This window comes from Canis aureus, chromosome 18 (genome assembly GCF_053574225.1).
Source record: "Canis aureus isolate CA01 chromosome 18, VMU_Caureus_v.1.0, whole genome shotgun sequence".
Classification (NCBI taxonomy): Eukaryota; Metazoa; Chordata; class Mammalia; order Carnivora; family Canidae; genus Canis; species Canis aureus.
Genome location: NC_135628.1, coordinates 27,498,525 through 27,517,779, shown reverse-complemented (window position 1 = coordinate 27,517,779; position 19,255 = coordinate 27,498,525). Strand labels below are relative to the sequence as shown.

The 19,255-nt window shown below is 34.2% G+C and overlaps 1 long non-coding RNA gene across 1 annotated transcript; it reads right to left on the bottom strand.

Annotated features, from left to right (window-relative positions):
• Positions 1 to 272: 272 nt before the first annotated feature.
• On the bottom strand, positions 273 to 17,220 carry LOC144288318 (uncharacterized). The gene is made up of 4 exons (XR_013356275.1): positions 17,150 to 17,220; positions 2,417 to 2,500; positions 2,005 to 2,274; positions 273 to 402 (listed from the first exon to the last, which is right to left on the bottom strand). It is a non-coding gene; the product is annotated as an uncharacterized LOC144288318 (long non-coding RNA).
• Positions 17,221 to 19,255: the final 2,035 nt, after the last annotated feature.

Genomic DNA, 19,255 nt, shown 5'->3' with positions numbered 1-19,255 from the left:
CAAGGGCAAACCTCCTGTCCAATATTATGCAGGTTTAGAAAATCTCATGCGTTTGACATGCAATGCCTTAAAATATTAGCCATGCATGAAGGTCTCTTTTTTTTCAAAGAAAGAGATTATATAGATGATTTATATTTTTGTAAATTAGAAATTCACACCCAGGTAGAACATAATAATGGCAACACATATGTGTTTGGCCTTTTTCAAAGTGATTAAAGAGAATCTTCAAGAGGGCTGTTGGAAAAATCTTTTCTGTCAGTAGTTGTCTATAAACCTCTTTTACTCACAATCACAGTGGGAAACAGGAACAGGGTCAAGGGCACATACCATTTCTTCGTGCCAGTGAATCCCCAGTAATTGGACTTCAAAACGATGCTGAGTCCTTGTTCCTTGAAGACCAAACTGAGATTTGTGCAGCATTTAACGACAAAATACCATTCTCCAGCCAAAATCAAAATCTCAAAATGTAGACAATGTACAGTCTGGACCTACTCCACCTGCTTTTGAAAGCTGCCAAATGTTTACTTTCTTCTCATTTTGTCCTGTGTTGTGTTTTCACTCATAACACATATTTTGCACCAAAAATAATTTACTGGCTTAGTGGGAATAGAGTCATAAATGAGGAGAAAATGGAGAAACTGCTGGCTGGTGGAACAGCCCACGATTAATAAATTGTGCAACATGTGACTTGGCAGCTCTTTGATTCACCAGCAGAGTCCCCTCCCTTGTAAATTCTAGTTGGCTTTCCCATACATTATTATGTGGATTCCTTATAACCACTTCCCTTTCTGATTTTCCAGAGACAGAGTATAAAGTTTCCCTAAACGCCAATAAAATGTGAAATCTTATCCCCCTCTTTAGGCTGGCTTTGTGCAGTCATCTTCTAAAATAAGAACAGCAAATGTCTTAAACGTTGCTGTTTGCTATTTTTATGTTCATTCATTAGTTACAATTCTTTGTAATATCACAGTTTTCATTTCAATAAGTTTGTTAATTTGGGGGGATTAATATTGAGAGGAATCATGTATGTTTTCTTTGTTTCCTTTAAGAATAAAATTAATTTCACATACCATTGTGAAGGTATATCCATGTCCTTAAATTAGTAAAGATTATACATTAATTTTTCCACCTAATCAAAATCTGTAGGTGAATGGACTTGAATTAACTATAGTAACTTCAACTCCTTCAACACATAATCTTGGTTTGCTAGTATATTCCTAAGACAACATAAATACACCGAGGCTTCAAATGTTGATTTTGTTTACATAATCAGAGACTATTTGTTCTTTATGGAGGCAATAAATGCAAGCATTGTTATTAACTGTGACACATTAAAAACAAGGATTCTTTACTGTACCACTCTGAGACATTTGTTGACAAGCTTTTAAGAGGAGGTTTTCATTTTGACAAAGGGGGAGTGGTGGAGGGATATAAATAGCTTTCATCGCGTGCAGTGTCTTCTGAGAATAATTTCTTTTTCTTTCTTTCTTCTTTTTTTTTTTTTTTTTTTTTTTTTTTTTTCTTTTTTTTTTTAAGTGGAACTTTGGCAAGGAAAAGCCTAAAATATATACATGGCATTACATCATTTGTATTAAATCATTTTGTGTTTTGAGTGCCTTCTAGATTCAGAGAGTAGAAATTAGTTGGAGTGAAAAGATAAGTCGTTCAATATGTCTAAAAGCCTCAGAATCCATGTTCTTGGTATCAGAAAAAGTTCATGGCATATTTATATCAGACCTGCAATGTACAAGCCTTGCATGTTTAAAAGTTGCCTTGAGAAGAAACTGGAGAAACGGGATTTGCAAAAGGAGTTTGGTACATTTGGGATGAAGGGAACGTGGCTTCACTTAGTTTTGACTCCTGTAGTTCCCCATCAAACTTAGCTAACACAGGTAAATTTTTGGAATTTGTGGTATGATTTTCTCTTTTGCATTTCTAAATATGTGCTTTAATCCTATACCTCAGCCCCCACAATGGCCACTGAACCCATATTTTCTGCCTCACCTTTCATTATCTTCTAAATGTCCTCCTCTTCAAACACAGCTATGATTTCTTCACTTGTATTTGCCTGATTACTTTCCTCATGATGTTCGAGGTCCTTTCCCGGCAAATGACACATGCATACGCTCTTAGTTTCTTCATAGCCTCACAAAACCCTTAGAATGTAAGAGTTAAGTCAAACCAAGACCACAGATATTTCCTTAAGATGCCACTATACACAAGGCATTGTGTTGGATGCTGCTGGGATCCATTCCCATAAGGAGATAACAGTATCTGGGGGAGTAAAACACATAAAAACACATACAAATTAAATTAAACATATGGGGCATTAAATAACAGATCAGTAGAATAAGAGAGAAGATATGATGAAGAAGTATAACCCGTGGCGCCACAGAAATCTGTACGAGTTACCCACATCGTCTGTGTCTCCTTAGGTCAGAGAATCAGAATCTTGGTTTTGTGTCAGAGAAGAATCGCTCCATTTCTTTCAAGGGTATCACTGAAATGTCAATTTAAAAAATTTATTCATTTAAATTGAAAACAAAATCTAAGCACAAATGCAATTTATATCAATTTACACCTCAATTTCACGCATGTATACACACATAAAAACACAAGATGAACATTTACTAGAAGTTAATAAAGATTAAAAGCATGCACTTAAATTTCATGGTTCTTTGAATTTCTTTGCCTATGGTTCTTCAAAATTTTGCATTTTCCAACTTGATAATGTTGAAACAGATATAGTTGTTTTCTTGTCACTTAGTATAAATTAAAAACATGATTTTTTTTCTCAGTTTACCAGAATTCTCCTGGAAGAACTTGTTGCCACAAAAAATATGTTCTAGGAAACATGAGAAATTGTTTTCTATCTTTCCTGTCACACTGTCAGGACTTACTACTTTATGCTTAGTCCTACTTAAGAAATCACAAAGATATCCTGCTGGTAAGCAAGTTAACTGCTAAATAAGGCTCTAGGGTTAAAGGTTAACAAGCATGGCTTCAACAACAACTTTTTATAATAGACATGTACCACACCTATTAACCTAAACACCCTATTATATCTATCATATTGGGTTATATTTTATTTTGGTTTTCACCATTCCCACCTAGGAAAATTGTGGTTCCCCTTCTATTCCTGGGCCTATGTCACTGTTGCCCTTCTGAAATTAGTTCTATTGATGACATTCACGTCAGGTGTTTAAAGTATTACTTAATTAAAACCAGTATAAAACAAGTTCTAAAGAGAGTTTAGTTTAAATAAGCTGAATGAATGCTGCTGTCTCTTTCTTTCTGTTGGCTTTCATGATTTACTTTAATTGGGGAAAATGAAGCAGCATTTACCAAGAGGTTATTGTTTAAAAATATACATGGCAATCCATTTATTTCAACCAACCTAATGATTAATTAATGTAGATTAATTACTTAATTTTGCTGGATGGTGTCCTGTTGGGGTCAGTGATGACCACCCATCTCTATTCTGGCATTGTTGAGGCAGGGGAGTAAAGGCATCACAGGATACTGGTAAGTTTAGAGTCCTTCCACAGTCTTATTTACATACTGGGAAGAAAAATAATTCATTTTCTTATTTAAACAGCCTCACAGTTTTCAGTTTAAAAGAAGTGGGAAAAAAAAAGGTACATGGGAGTTCAAGAATACTCCCTCTCTCTATCACATTCCCAGGACACTACTGGAAGCCTATCAGACCTTAGTTGAAAAATCCCTGGTCTTTGCCAGTCTGTTATTTAGCAACTAAATCATTCTCTCCTTCTCCATTTGGTCTACTCACCTTGCAACCTAGAAGACATAAATAAATAAATAAATAAATAAATAAATAAATAAATAAATAAATAAATAAATAAACAAACAAACAAACAAATAGAATGAAAAAAAATCTATGCTACATGTGCAAAATAAGTATGGGGGCATCTAAGTTCAGATTTTCATTGACTTAAGGCCATGCCAGGAAAGTAGCTAAGCGGTAATGTTTTCTATGGTATCTCTGATTAAATGAGCTTTAAGTGGATTTGAGTAGCAAAATTTTATCAACTCGTGTAGTTAATTTACCAAAATCATTTAATGGCCCTTGATTTCCAAATTCATTAGCAAGTATTTTTCTCTGGAAAAAGGAGAAAGAAGATCCTATGTTTCCTTTTTTAGTGAACAAGCAAAAGAATAATCTTATAATTTTGGAAAGTTGGTGCCTAGAATAGGGACATCATGGGGTTTTCTTTATAATAGCTAAACTTTCTACATACTAGGAAAATGTGTATGATTTCCATTTTATTTATGAAAACTTATTTAAAAAACACAGATTTTAAGACAAACATCTTACATTCATGTATATACTCATTACAGTTTTCATCTTTTTTTTTTTAACTACTCTCTAAATGTCCAAGTTTCTCTAAACATTTACTAGGGCAAAGGAGAATCTTGAGTTATAATTGTAAAAAATGCATAATTTGAAAAAAACACAAAATTGCACAAACATATATCAGTATAGTAAAAAATGTACTGCTGATAAGGTTTTCTTATCCAAATATTTGTAAAGTGTTTTGCCAGGACGACAACCATCACAACAAACCAATGGAACAAACTTTAATTTGGGGCCACAAGACTGTGTAAAGCAGGCTCGCTGATAATTACAAATTAGGCAAAATTGTGGTTAGCTTAATGAAAAGGCTCAAAAGTGTGCCAGGCCAATGGCAAAGGACCTAAATCTAAAGACAGACAAGCTTTTCTTGATTACAGTGATTACATCATGGTCATTAGAATTTAAAGTAACTAACCCAAACACAGACATCATATCTTCATTTGATAGCTGTAGTCTAGTAAATAGTGGGAAAGGATGTTATGTATGGATTAAGCTTGATGAAATGAAAACAGACATTCTTTTTGAACCTGTCTGGCAAGGAAAATGAAAACTTCAGAATCAGGCAGTAAAGTTAACTTTTAAAGCTCAGGCTCTTTGATTGGAAGGGGTCTGTGTAGTGTTTTTGGCTATTCTTTGTTTTATAGGGAAGCCACTGCAACAGCTAGCTGTGCATAACTCATTGTTGCATGCAATCTGTAGTCAAGTAAGATCTTTGAGATCTATTCTTTGGAACTTAAGTAGTATTTTCAAATTTTCAAAATATAATGACGTATTGGCATGGTTCAATATTTGTTTTCTCATCAGTTGTAATACAATTAAATCTTAAGTGTGAGTTTTGACTCTCCAAATGTGGTTCTTCCAGCATTTTATGCAGGGTCCTACTCTGCTCTGCATGTGGACAATTCATGCTGAGAAGACAAATGCTTTGCTCAGGGGAAAGGGATGCATTGGGTTACAGTTAGAGCTACATACATGAAAGCAAGTCCTTTGACCTCTGACTCTCAAACCCCCCTTCATAGCACTACCTGTGGGAACACTGCTTCTAACAGAAGAGCAGCTATTTAGTAAGATCAGGGGAGTGAGGAAAAGAAAAACAAGGCATAGAGCCTAAAAGAGTGTATTACCTATCTTACTGATAGAAGATTTTGGTTTAGATTAAGAAAATGCACCCCCCACTTTTAAAAATTTGACATTGAAAAAAATGAAGATGAAGAAGAAATAGACTTATATAACAACTACATTCCGTAATTTTGAGAAAAAAAATAAAACTGATAAGACAACCTGTGATCTGATCTTTAGTAGGACATTCGGTGTTAAGTAAAGAGAAGGAACACCCAAGTTAAAATCAACTTCATCATTATCATCAACAAAAAACATTTATTGAGTGTCTGGATGCACTGAGCACCACTGAACCTACTATGTTTAAAGTACTTAAGAAAGGAAACTAAGTCTTAACATAAACACAGCTCAAGTAACTTGAATTGGTATCAGTTCCTTAAACTGCACCTAAAGAACCCATTAGGCTATTTAAAGAAAAACTGTATAGAGACTGCATGTGAAGCATGCATGTTTTATCACTCTGGTAAATAAATGGTTTCGTTTTCTACTTTACTGAAATTTCAAAATAGTCAAAGGGACTCACAACAGTTTCACAGCAATTCTAAGATAAGGTTTTATTATCACAAAGAACAAAACAGGATTAAACTAATCTTCCAAAATGCATTTTCTTGACTCACTTTGTCTTAAAATAAAAGTCGATCAAACTTGCAGAGTTTATATTACCTGTTGTCCCTAGCATCTGCCACAGCCACTGCCAAGGAGTTCTCTCAGAGCCCGGAAAACACACATTCATAATGGCATTGCCCAGGAACTGTTAAGTCTGTTCAGATACCAAGAACCTGAAACCTTAGTCTGCTCAGATGGAAGCCAGGTTGGTGGCCATGTCAGTAAGAATGCATGAAAGCTTCAGTAAGCAGATATGCACATGTTCACCTTCTTTCAGGACACTGGCTCCCAAATGATTCTTATTTAACTGTTTTGGGCTAGGATCAAGCAGAAGCACTTTATAACTCTCCCTGGGTGAATCTAATGTTCACTGTGATATAGTTTAGGTTCTTTGTTGATTTTTTGTCATTAAAGCAATGTTTCTTATACCAAAGTGACTATTGATTTTTCTATAACAGAGAGGAGAATGACTATATGTCTAGGAGATGAATTATATGTTCACCTTCCTACATATCTACAGAATCTGATGATTCTTCTTTTGCCTGTTAATCCCTATAGCTCTGCCATGGAAGATGAGAGAGAAAAAGAGCTCTAAATTATATTGAGTTGGTCACTTAAAAAGTGGTAAATTGCTGTATAGATAATAAAACCTGACAACATTGTATGGATAATGGTCAAGTGGGGTTCCAACTCTAATGGACCCAAGTGGGGCTGCCAGGAGATGCATTTATCATACTGGAGAGAAAACAAATGCAAAGTCTGAAGACCCCAGAGAATTAAACACTGAGGACTTAGGAACCCAGAGCCTGGTAAGGATGTAGTGAGGTGAGGAAGCCATACTAAAAAGCAAGGAGTGTACTTAGACATGTGAAGAATAACCTGGGAACAGAGGCTATGTTCTTGAGAACATAGAAATGATACCCATATTTCTTGTATGTACAGTATAAACATACAAAGCTAAACAATGAGTTCAGGAAAGTGTGTAAAAATATCTAACAGGGAGTCTGAAGCAGTAAAAGTCAACTCCAGTTCTATATCGTTGATCGTTTTACAATCTCATTGATCTGGTAAAGACAATAAAAATATCAGTGATTCATGTGCATCAATTCACTTTTCTAGAGACTTCACATATACCTCCACATTTAATTCCCATCATGCTAACAGATAAGAATTCTTTCTTTTTTTTTTTTTCAGATGAAGGAACTGGAAGTTCAGTGATATTAATGAACTTGTCCAAGGTACATACCTATTAATGATAGAGTTAGAGTTGAACTATCTGCTTGTATAGATGTTAGGCATTTTATCTCTTTTATTTAATTACTTTATACATTACTTTATTAAAATTTTTGTAGTCCAGAATAGAGATTTGGGTAATAAGTTATAAGGTTTTGATGCTTTTTATAACATTTGTGAAAACTTAGATTTGTTTTGGCTCATTTTTCATTTTTTTTGTGTGTTTTCATATGCTCATTTCCTTTTCTTTTAGTTTTGCAAACCTTGCTAGGTATATAAGAAGTGCCTATATTTGGCAATAAATTTTTAAAAATCTTAATGTCAGTAGTTTGTCATAAAGTTAGTAGCATTAAATACATAAGAACAGTATTTGCTTTTATTATGCAGTGAATATTTTTAAAAATTACTTAAAGTGGTAACATAGGGTCTCTAAGAGTGCATGATTCTGGCAAAATTTAATAATAGGATTTTAAATTTATTTTAATCAACATTCAAACACCAGTTAAATTACTTAGGTTTCATTTTATAAAGATGCAGAATTTAAAATATATAAGTATATATTTATATAAAAATATATATATTTTAACCATGGAAGTTGTCTGGATAGGAAATTACTGTAATGTTCCCAAATCCAGAACCTAACCTAGTAAGGTTAATAACTCACACTTTATTCAATCTTGCTTTTCTTTTAAATTTTCTAATGTGCTGATATTTGAATTGAAAGAAAATTAATGAAATCTTTGAAAAGTCACTTTTTTTGTGTTTAAAATAAATTTCTGCTATAGAAGGCAGCATTTATTCTCAGTCCACAAATCAGACTTTATTAATCTTTTCCTATTTACTGAATGCTTTTCTTTTTAAATTGAATGCTCTTGGATGCTCTTGAATGTTCAAGAGAAGGGCAATAAGACCCATTTCCTGGTCTCAAGAAAACATGCAAAAAAATATAAAGGGAATAATACAAGACAGCATTGAGTAAACCAGTATTTAAATATGTGGTATAAACTTTATTCTTAAGATATGTATGAAGCAGAAAGTAAGGCTTGGAGAAGGACTTACAAAGGACTTGGCATGTTAACTAATGCTCAGAGAAAGATTACTTAAAGGTGGCAACAGCTTTTCAGACATAAAGAAAGAATGGGAGTAAGAAACTTGTGATAGCTAGCAGGAGAGAAGTACTCTACAGGAGTGATGCTGCTGGAAACAGAAGGTAAGCCAAGGTTATGGAGAGTCTTTGTTTTCCAGCAATGTTTTATGCCTGGAACAATTGCTGACATTTTTTAGATAGGATCTAGTCTTAAAAATATTTGTTTAAAGAAGATCAAGTGCATAAAGTTTTGTGCAATGGCTTGTTGGACGGGGAACAGAGTATGTAGCAAACTTGAATGACAAGGGCCTGAAGAGGTAGTAGCATAGGGGTAGAGGCAATAGAAAGAGAATACACTACTTGGTATTTTTTGTTTTTGCAAAGGTATAATATTAAATATTATTCTGAGAAAAGGAGAAATATCACTTTTAATTGTTCTACTCAAATACGAGAATTTTTATTTTAGAGTATGCACTCCTAGTCTTGATTGCCATATGTATTTTGACATCGTGGTGTTTAAAGAGGTGTGTAATTTAAATATTTTCTTGAAATATTATTGCTATAATATTATTGCTATTATTGCTATAAACCAAAAAGAAGGGCAGCCCGGGTGGCTCAGCAGTTTAGCGCCGCCTTCAGCCCAGGGCATGATCCTGGAGTCCCGGGATCTAGTCCCATGTTGGGCTGCCTGCATGGAGCCTGCTTCTCCCTCTGCCTGTGTCTTTGCCTCTCTCTCTGTGTGGGTCTCTCATTAATAAATAAAATCTTAAAAAAGAAACAAACCAAAAAGAATTTTGTAGAAAAAACGGAAAATTGAATGCTTGAATACTAGTGTTGTAAATGATAAAAAAAAAATGTGACTCCAAAAATATTTGTAACTGGTACAAATTATAGAATGGGAGCTGATTAGTGAGTGAATATTAAATTCAATTTTCGACATACAGTAAATTGAAAAGTATCCCAAAGATAGTTGGACACATGAGACTAGAGATCTGGTCTAGAGATACAGATTGAGAACAGAGAAATAGTATGGCATAGACTTCATGTTTATACAGATTCAAGTTTATTATGATTCTTTCTGTCTATTATCTGGATAACCTCAGGCAAGTTATCTAAGTCCTTGAGGGTTTTAGTTTTTTAAAAAAATAAAAACATATCTTTCAGGCTTTGAAACTAGTACTTTGTAGACACAATTAAAATGTTTATTCTGAAGAAATAACAGTTATAGAAAATTTTTTTTTCAGTTATAGAAAATTAATTGTGGCATGTCCATTGACATTTCACTCTAATTGGACATTTCTCTTGGCATAATAATTGGGAATACCATTATAAGCCAATATGAATTTTCTATTTTTTTAAAATCAGGAATGCTCTATGTTGGGCAGATTGACTCAGTACATACAAAACCATCTACTAGTTTGGCATAAATCTGTTCTAAATTAGATAACTGAAGGAATAAAACAGATCATCATATATATTTTTGTGTTTTCCCTAAATTAATTTTCGTTCAGCACTATATAACCTTCCTGCCAATAGCCAATGCTAATGTAAAATCCCTATTTTTGCAAAGCTGTCTGAGAAATGAGTAATGAGAAATGGTGATTTCTGTGTAGCCGGAATATGCCTATCAGAAATGATACTTGATGAAATGTGAAAATGCTGATTAATGAGGAAGAGATTGTACAGGTCTGGGAATGCCAGATAACTTTGTACTCCAAGTTGCATCTGAAAGCAATGTTTAACAGGGAAAATGCTCTGCTGTAGCCTGTGAATAAAAGAACTTCAGTCTCTTGACTGCCCATCTGGCATTTTTCACCAGCACCAAATTCATTAGCAATGATTAGTCCTTTTCTCCAAACCCCTCACTCAAAATAAGTAAATAAAAGAAGAGTTTGGGCAGTAAAAGATCAAGGAACAGTATCTCTATTTTGAGATGTTCTTAAGTTATCCTGATTGGTCAAAACCTAAACAAGCATTAAAGAAAGAGCTACGTGATGAAAAGATGAATTCTCAGTAAACATCTCCAATGTTATGTTCTATTTAAGGTAACAGAGAATTTAGATGCAGTAACTCACAGATATTGACAATTTCTCATGTGAATTTAGATTTAAAATGATGGAAAATTACTTTTCTATTTCTCGACTTCAACTACAGAGAAAAATATTTATAGCTTGTTTTATTGATATACTTATCTACAATAGTAACACTCAGGATATACATAATTTACTTTTTTAGCTTAGTTCTTTTTTGCGTATGATATTATACAGAAGATATGTTCAAGGTTACGTTATCATGTTGTTATAATATAACCATATTGTTTGATATTGTAAAGCCAATAAGATTCCTAAGGATTTTAGTAGTACCTTCTACATTTATACATCGGCAGAGTAAATTCTAGATTTAAGAATCCAGTTTTAATTCGAAGCTGGAGTGAGATAGAGACAGAGATGAAAATTTAAGAATAGATTTCCTCTAAGGAAATCCCTAAATCATTCACTTCTCAGAAATTGCTGTTTTAGAGAGTGCTTTGGAAGAACATGATATAATGTGGTATGCCTAGACTAAAACCAGAATTTACAAAAATGTTAGAAACCTTACCTCAATGTACTGATTAAATGCATATGAGTTGCATATTAGACATCAGTTATAAGGAATAGAGAGACATAGCAATCAAAATACTATGGTGCTATATAATAATTTTAATATTAGATTTAAATATATGCTAGTTAACAGTGCTGAGAAATAATATGTTGCTTTTTCAAATTCCACAGGATAGTTTCTTTTCCTAAATATCGTCTCATTCATCCACGGATAAATTCCTGTTATATTATTTGTTGCTGTCCTTAGACAGTTTTATAGTTTATCATTAGGATTGAATGTATTAGTAGAATTATAGTAATCACTAGTGTTTGGCTAAAAAAAAAATCACTTTTCCTATCCTCAGTATCTACCGTGTTTCTACCATTTAAACTTGGTGGTTCATTTCATAACATTACCTTATTTGCATTGGCTGCTAGACCACTGAGCTGAACCCATGTCCTACTTTTGAAAAGTTCAGTGGACTTAAAGCATTCTTTTCATATATTAACCTTTTTTCCTCCATGCCCTTATATTTCCTTTAGTTACATTATATATTTTTAGATACCCATTCTGTGGCAAGCTTTGTCCACATAACTGCATATTTAATATCAGGAACATATACTCTAAGAGTGTTTATAACTTTGGCCACATAAGTAACATGCATTATAGGAAGCATGATGTAGAGAGCCATGGAGCATTTCTTTTCTTGGGTCTGATTTGTAAATGTGCCCCCAAATACAGTATTTGGAATATCGTTTAAATTTTTTTTTAGAAAAAATAAAGGTATCCAGTGAGAATGCTAATGTTTACTGAGCAGTATGCTAAGCAGTAAATATATACAATCTCATCTGTGCTTACATGATAACCTTATAAAAGTGGGTACTATTTTTATCCCTGTTTTACTGATGAGAAGAAGGAAGCCCCAAACCTTACTTAAGTAGCCGGATGTTACATTGTAGGTGGTATGACTGTAATTAGCAACCTTGAGCTTCACATTCTTGCAAAACAAAACAAACTACTTAGGAAACAAGTAATTGTCATGCATTTGGTGTAAAGCCATATTGTAGAAGGCCCACACATTTCTTGGTTAATTCTGCGACTGAGAGATTAATTTTCTGCCATTAAAAGTTGTCCCTCATCTTTTTCCAGTTCGCTAAACGCTACCTACCAAGGAATGTGTGCGTGTAGGAGGGGTAAGGGAGAAAGGATTTCAGAGAACGTTAATTCTTCACAGGACTAGGGGATGCTGAATACTGCTGAATATGATTTCTTTCTCCTGGGAATTAGTTCTTGAAAATTCCCGGGAACGGGTATATGGTACCAGAAACAAGACTTTAGCTGGAGATCATCATTCAGTTTTGATAAGTTAGGAGTTGGGCTTTCTGATTGGATGCAACTGGTTGGGGACACATGAAGTTTTCCTTTAGGAGGGCACATTCTCTTTCTGATGGCATTAGCAGATTGGGAATTTAAAAAAGTGTTGCTTTCAAAGAGGATCACCAAGAGCCTAGAATGAGAACTAGCAGAGTGAAATATTAGCAGTTAGTACATGGAAATATTTCTTTGATAAGTCCATTATTAATCATTGTGGTAGCAAAATTTGCCGAATATTTGTGATCAAGACGGTGTGGCTTCTTGTTTCAACTTTAAAGGTGCCTTTAACAGGAACTTAAATTTTCTGTCTTCATTGAAGGGCACATCTGTTGGTGAAAGTGCTAATAACCCAAGCAGGTCCATTTGAAGTCTGTTGACCCTCTGAGTCTCTTTCCTGGCTATTTTTATTTGTTTAAGGATTACAAATAGTCAGTTCATCTTTGAAATGGGAGCAAGTTTTATAAGTTTATCTATTAATGAAAACCAGAAGTCTCTGAACTATCCTACCACTTGGCCATTTAAGTGGCTTGTGATAAACTATAAATCCTTCTTTCATCAAATGTTCTACAGATACATTTTCCTGACGTCCACAGTGAGTTGATAGCTTATCTCTGCAGGGACTGTGATTTAGTTTTGCAGATGCAGCAGAAGAAAGAATTGCCAGTACTTAAAAAACAAAATAAAACTTGATTTCCATCTGGGCAGTTTGGATTCTCCATTCACATAACTGTAAAACAACTATGAATAAAAATGTTCTAGGGGCACCTGATTGGCTCGGTCAGTAGAGCATATGACTCTTGATCTCAGGGTCATGAGTTCAAGCCCCAGATTGGGCATGGAGCCTACTTAAAAGAACATAAAAAGGAGAAAAAAAATGTTCTAGCAAGAGATGTCTATTGAAGAACAGTATGGGATAAAGACTATTGGACTAGAAGTTAATAACCTTCATTAAATTGTTGTTCTTGTATAATTACAAAATAGCTTAACACTTTGATAAAGTCATTTAACTTCTCTGGGGCCATTCTTTTCATTTGTTAAACACAAATCTTGATATCTAAATTTTTCTCCTTACCTGAACTCAATGAATGTCATTTCCCCACCCAGCTTTGTCTGAGACCAGACATCCCTGTTGGTGTGAGTACTTGCCAAATTTGGTTCGGTTAGTGACACTAGATAAGACTAAAGTTTACAAAACTTCTATGGCTTTAGTTGTTTTGGCAACAGTTTTTATTATCACATCGATGTTTTATAAGTATTGATTGGGACAGAGGACACAACAGAATTTTTTCCATAAATGTTTTACAGACTGTAACCTATTTTTTTTTTTTTTATGACATCAGTTATTCGGCTGGAATTGAAGAAAACTGGTTTTATTTGAAAGGATCTATTTTCAAAACAAAACAAAACAAACAAAAGTACAAAAGGCTCAAAATAGATGTGTTAGAATATGAAATATCAGGATTTAAAAAGCTGACTTTTGGGGATCCCTGGGTGGCACAGCGGTTTGGCGCCTGCCTTTGGCCCAGGGCGCGATCCTGGAGACACGGGACCGAATCCCACATCGGGCTCCCGGTGCATGGAGCCTGCTTCTCCCTCTGCCTGTGTCTCTGCCTCTCTCTCTCTCTCTCTCTCTCTGTGACTATCATAAAATTAAAAAAGAAAAAAAGTAAAAAGCTGACTTTTATCTGTCATGAACTTATTTATGAAGGAATTTACCATACATAGTTGGCTCAAATGTGGTTATCTGGGGGGAGCTTATGTTTTATTTCCACAAATGTGTTAATTAGCTACTTCAAATTTAAACTAAGGCTATTCTTGTTTAAGTAAAACAGTCAAAACAAAAACACAGAAGTGAGTTCAATGAGATTATTTTCAGAATTTATATGTATCATATTCAAAAGTTATAACTTAAATAACAAAGGCTATATAGATCTCAAAACACATATAAATTCCATTTTTTAAATTTCTCCTCTCCCCTTCCTTCCCCATCCACCTCTGAAAAGTCAGCAGTTTCTAGACTATAACATTTGCTGAGACTAATTTCCAGCTCAAAGTTATTACATTATGTTTGCTATTGTTCTTCATTCTACCAAAACTCTACATTGATATTCAAGAACAATTCACCCAAACTTTGAAAAAAGTACCTTTTCTAGTTTTCTTAAATCTTACAGCTATTTTGAGTGCTATCCAAGAAAGAAAATAGATTACGAATGTTGATAACATAGGAAGAAAATATTATTATCACAGCTTGAAATCTGTTAAACAGGGACTTTCTTTAGGGAAATACAGAACATTAAGGTTCAACAGAAATTTAATTACAAGGAGATTTTCCACTTGTCAGAAATATTTGCATTAATGTCGGTAATAACCACAATAAAAAGACTATTGTCTGGTGCTGCAAGAAAAGGAAAAGATGAAAGAGATCCTTGTAATCCCTGTTATACAGATACACTAATGGGTCACTGATAACTTAGATTTTCTTTTGGGTGACCCTAAACAAAATATTAGGTAAAAACCAATGGCAATGCTCATTTGTTAGTGTCATGTTGATTGTCAGTATTTTACTAGGAAACGTCAAGGATACTATTTGTCCTTCTGGTCTGGTATGGAAGTAGGTCACTAAGTGAATAACATTTATGGAAAAATGTGAGAACTATAGAAAATCTTTTATCTTTTATTAATTTTTCCTTTGTTTTATACCTTTAAGTTCAGAGCATTGATTATAGGAGGAGTTTCATGAACACTGTAAGAGAAATCCAGAGATTAAATTTACTTGGAGTCTGAATCTTAACGCCGTAAGAGTCAGAGTTCATACAAAATCCCCTGGCAAATCAGACAGTGATTTCAAATGTTCTGGTTTTAGATCCTCTTGCTGTAGAGAACAGCAAAAGATGCTAATGAAATGAATTTCTAATAAGGAAACAAGAGCGGTCTTATGAATTAATTTTTGATATCCATCTAACATCTGTTGGAAAGACAGGAACACTTTACCAAATAACTCTTATTATGTGTGAAACTCTTTATATATAGCAATTCTTTTTTCCACACAACACTTGGTTGATGCATATATAATTATACTCTTTTCAGAGACTCCAGAGAAGCAAATTGCATTTCCTAAGGCCATTCAGCTAGAAAATGGTGGAACCATAATTGAGATATAGGTCTGCGGAGGTTGTAACCCACTCACACTCGTTTTAACCACATCATTTTTCTACAGCTTTGGTGGGAAATTTGAGGAATCCTCTGATAACATTTTAAGGTCCAAATAATAGAAGCAACACTCTTATCCAGTGCTTACCAGCTATGGATCATGGGTCCCTGGGTTACATTCAAGTTAGCATAAGGCATGCTTGAGTCCAAATATTCATAAAGCATTATCTGTAGACAGTAAAGATGTCACATACTACTATTTATTAAATGTAAATATAGGCTTTGTGAATAAAAAATGTAGTTCAATTATTAATCACCACAGATTCTTCGGAGTTTTATTATTATCATTTTTCTAGCGAATACTTACAACAAAAAATATTCTTGTTGAGTATCAACTATATGCCCAATGCTATTTCTAGTCACTGAGAAGATAGCATTAAAGAAAATGAACAAAGATCCCCACTTTTGAGGAGTTAAAATTCTAGTGTTACATGTACTGCATTACAATGTATCTGTAGCACAACCAGAATTATTTCCTAAAATAATATTAGCCTTAACTGAAGATATTGCCTTTGTATACTTATCAGTGGAGTTGGGCTGGAAAATGATTCAGACTAGTATCTTGTATTTTCCGATAGAAGAGATTTTGGAACAGGATTGGACAAACTGTCAATCAGGATCATCCATATACAATCCCTATACTCCAGGATATTGTCAGAGACTATAACCCTTATCACAACTTGGTTTTTGAAAAGTGATATTCAAAAAGATTGCCTGAAGGATTTTAGTTCATCTAGTGTGCTAAATAGCATTCAAATTTACCCCTGGATAAAATGAGACAAACAGAAACTGTGTGCATAGATCGTGTGGTTTTGGCAATCCTTTGAAACCACGCTTATGATATTGTGCTTTGGCGTGAATTTCCTGCGAACATGGTAGGGCAGCCACAGTAAGAAAAACAGCTCTGATGTGATGTAGTGATATTACTGAGGATGATGTTTCTAAAGTTCCTCAGTCTTCCCTGTAAGAGGAACTGTGGGAGAATTTTGTGTGGACTTCAGTGTAGGAAAATGTGTGTTTCTCTGTGATAGCTGATATGTTTTTTATCTTACGCATGATGATAATATAACTGATCATATTTCTCACTTCAGTTTGTCTGATAGAGGATTTGGAACTGAATTTATGGTCCACCTTTAATTCCTTTGCAGAAATGTACATATAGTTTCTGAGTTCTTACTCTCTGGCTTTTTCATAATATATGAGCCTCATTTTGTCTATTCCCTGGTTTCCCTAATTTAAAATGTTATTTTACCATTTGGAGTTTTCTAAGCAACTGCAAGTACTTTTGGAACAAGGCAAGCTATATATTCATTAATGAAATAAATAAAATAATAAGTGCTAGAAGAGATTTAAAGATGTCAAGTACTCTAAACCCTTCTGCCTTAAAATCACATCAAATGTAAACAGTGTAAGGTGACTGCCTGTTATTTTCTTTAAAGCTCTTCAAAACTGGCTTTAGAAAATTCACTTTTGAACCATCTTCAGATTCCTACCCCTGTCCTTATGGTTTGCTGTTCTTAAGGCTTCTCATGTCAGTAGAGGGTGATTCGAAGAAAACAGTTTACCTGAAACATGAAGTGAAGCAACTAGAGATAGAGTTGCATGATATATTTGTGACATCTTATTTGAATTCCACCAATGCATCTTTAAGAACCTCATATTTTTGTAACTAATTCTCAGAATCTTTACCATGGGTAACAGATTGGATAGAACATTTTGACAGCTATGATTCTTTGTGCGTCATGTTATTTTTTCTTTTAGGTTACTTTGAAAAGTCATTTAATTTCAGTCTCCTATAGAATAGAACTCCTATGAATAGGAATATTTGCTTATATAGCAAAACAGATTAAAAAATCCCTCAGTATATGTTTCTAAGATCCAGCTTCATTAAGAATATAGAGCTATCTTTATTCTCTAGTCATGCTAGTCTATCTTTATTTTTAAAAATAAGAATGTCACTCATACACAACTGTCAGTTTTATTGGTTTATTAACTGTAGAACTTTTGAAAGTAACTGATGCTCACAGGAGGTTCCTGTTTGAATTCACTGGACTGATGCTGGTAGATCTCTTAAGAGGAATTTAGATGAGGAGATGTACAGCCCTCACAGGTCATATTAAGCTTACTTTCCCCACATATGACTGCAGTTCTTTTCATAGAGCACAATTCATACTCCTCCATGGTCCCAAGGAGATTGTACATGTAAACAGGAATTTTCTCTTGCGGGGTGAGAGAGGAGTCGAGCAGGATGTGAACCAGGCTAATAAAATGTGAATTTATAGGTGTTCTGCTTCTGAGCCCACTCTGTGTCTGTTAGGACCAGCCCATCCTAATCCTTCCTCACTGCAGAGAAGGGCTGTTTTGTTTTTTTTCTTTTTTCTTTCTTTCTGTTTTCTACCCTCTCCCCTTTCCTCCTTCCCTCCCTCTCCCCCTTCCTCCTTCAGTCCCTCTATCTCTCTCAGTCTGTCTCTCCCTCCCTCCTTCCCTCCCTCTCTATTTCTTTTCTTTTAATACATAATGAATTTGAGGGTGTGTTCTGAAGATAGTACAAGCATTGCAGACATCACAGCAAACCGATGCAATCACATCAGGGCTCAGGTGAATTAGGAGGAGCCAAAGCCCAAGTTGAACAGTTTCTCAGAGCTTGCTAACATTTGTCCGTGTACTTGAAAAGAGGATATACCATTTCTTTACATTTTTTTTCTCTGAATGTTTTAGTTAATTTTGAACCGATTCGTTGTCTTGATAATTATCTGCATATTTATTTTGAAACATAAATATTGATCTAAATAAAACATTCAGAAGCATTTGAACAGCAGGTAATTTCTGAGGCCCATATGGTTACCACATTAGGACACATTTTATTTATCACTTAAACAGGCAAACAAACATGCCTCACAGCATTTCTATTAGAGTCACAAATAATAAACCGTGTAGTTTTACAAGATATCTAACACTTTTTTCAAAGTGAAAAGCTTTACAGAGTTAATGTTAGATATTCCTGTTGAGTGATTTTTAAAATGCATAAAAATGTAAGTGGTCTAAAATTGAAGTTAACCTCTTTTGACAATTCTATAATATCTACCATTATAGACTCAAAACAGGGCAAAAATTCCATATGAAAACTTGGCTAGTTTGGTCTTAAAAAAATTTAGGATAAAAAGCCATACAGGATGCTCCCACATAGTATTTCGTAAAAATATGATTTGATCTGATCATCATAGTCTGGAACATATTTTTCTTGGTATTTGGCTTTTTTCCCCCCTCATGCCTGAAATAAATTTTCTGGAGTCTGTGTCTTTGCTGCATACTATGTATTCAGAACAAAAATATCTTTCTTCTCTAGGGAGTGACTGAAGCAAATGCTTCTTTACATGGGATATTTTACTGCCTGCACTTTTTCAGGTGCTTTTGCTTAGCAATGTTACCTATTACATTTTTATTTCTTCCTATTTTTCTAAATGTACTAAAATCCTCTTTCTTTTCTTGTCTATTATTAACTTTCTTAAGTCCAGTTCAACCTGCTACTGATACAACTCTTAAATATATCTAGAATACTGCCACTTAACCCCTATGGTCTTGCTTTGCTTTTTATTTCTGTCTACTCTCTGTTGCTTTTCTTCGTGCAGGCTCTTTGGAAATACTTAACAAATATATGTGGAAGGAACAAA